Source organism: Hyperoodon ampullatus (assembly GCF_949752795.1).
Source record: "Hyperoodon ampullatus genome assembly, chromosome: 4".
NCBI lineage: Eukaryota > Metazoa > Chordata > Mammalia > Artiodactyla > Ziphiidae > Hyperoodon > Hyperoodon ampullatus.
In genome coordinates, this window is record NC_136917.1 from 44,601,451 (window position 1) to 44,603,064 (window position 1,614).

The 1,614-nt window shown below is 41.5% G+C and overlaps 1 pseudogene across 1 annotated transcript; it reads left to right on the forward strand.

Annotated features, from left to right (window-relative positions):
- Window positions 1–692: 692 nt before the first annotated feature.
- On the forward strand, window positions 693–1,214 carry LOC307052292 (glycine cleavage system H protein, mitochondrial-like; annotated as a pseudogene). The gene has a single exon. The product of its transcript is annotated as a glycine cleavage system H protein, mitochondrial-like (transcript).
- The last annotated feature ends 400 nt before the right edge of the window (window positions 1,215–1,614 follow it).

Genomic DNA, 1,614 nt, shown 5'->3' on the forward strand with positions numbered 1-1,614 from the left:
CTTAGAGGAAAATATAGGCAGAACATTCTGTGACATAAATCACAGCAAGATCCTTTTTGACCCACCTCCTAGAGAAATGGAAATAAAAACAAAAATAAACAAATGGGACCTAATGAAACTTAAAAGCTTTTGAATAGCAAAGAAAACCATAAACAAGACGAAAAGACAACCCTCAGAATGGGAGAAAATATTTGCAAATGAAGCAACTGACAAAGGATTAATCTCCAAAACATACAAGCAGCTCATGCAGCTCAATATCAAAAAGACAAACAACCCAATCCAAAAATGGGCAGAAGACCTAAATAGACATTTCTCCAAAGAAGACATACAGATGGCCAACAAACACCTGAAAGGATGCTCAGCATCACTAATCATTAGAGAAATGCAAATCAAAACTACAATGAGGTATCACCTCACACGGGTCAGAATGGCCATCATCAAAAAATCTACAAACAATAAATGCTGGAGAGGGTGTGGAGAAAAGGGAACCCTCTTGCACTGCTGGTGGGAATGTGAATTGGTACAGCCACTATGGAGAACAGTATGGAGGTTCCTTAAAAAACTAAAAATAGAACTACCATACGACCCAGCAATCCCACTACTGGGCATATACCCTGAGAAAACCATAATTCAAAAAGAGTCATGTTCCACAATGGAGATGCTGCACGGAGACCCTCTGCACCCCTGCGAACATGGCTCTGCGATTGGCACGGAGCGTGCAGGCCGCAGTCTGCAGCCTGCATGCCATCTCTGCGCCCAACGCGCCCTGCCCGCCGCAGCCCTGGGGACTGAGGGCTGCGCGCCATCAGGGCACAGCACACCGGACTGGCTCTGCTGTCGGGTCATAAATTCACAGACAAACATGAATGGTTAACAACAGAAAATGGTGTTGAAACAGTGGGAATCAGCAATTTTGCACAGGAAGCTTTGGGAGATGTTGTTTACTGTAGTCTGCCTGAAGTTGGGACAAAATTGAACAAACAAGAGGAATTCGGTGCTTTGGAAAGTGTGAAAGCTGATAGTGAACTCTATTCTCCTCTATCAGGAGAAGTAACTGAAATTAGTAAGCTCTAGCAGAAAATCCAGGACTTGTCAACAAATCTTGTTATGAAGATGGTTGGCTGATCAAGATGACACTCAGTAACCCTTCAGACCTAGATGAACTAATGAGTGAAGAAGCACATGAGAAATACATAAAATCTATTGAGGAGTGAAAATGGAACCCTTAACTAGTTTAAAGCAACTTAAAAAAAAAAAAAGAGTCATGTACCACAATGTTCATTGCAGCACTATTTACAATAGCCAGGACATGGAAGCAATCTAAGTGTCCACTGACAGATGAATGGATAAAGAAGATGTGGCACATATATACAATGGACTATTACTCAGCCATAAAAAGAAATGAAATTGAGTTATTTGTCGTGAGGTGGATGGACCTAGAGTCTGTCATACAGAGTGAAGTAAGTCAGAAAGAGAAAAACAAATACCATATGGTAACATATATATATACGGAATCTAAAAAAAAAAAAAAAGGTTCTGAAGAACCTAGGGGCAGGACAGGAATAAAGACGCAGATGTAGAGAATGGACTTAAGGACACGGGGAGGAGGAAGGG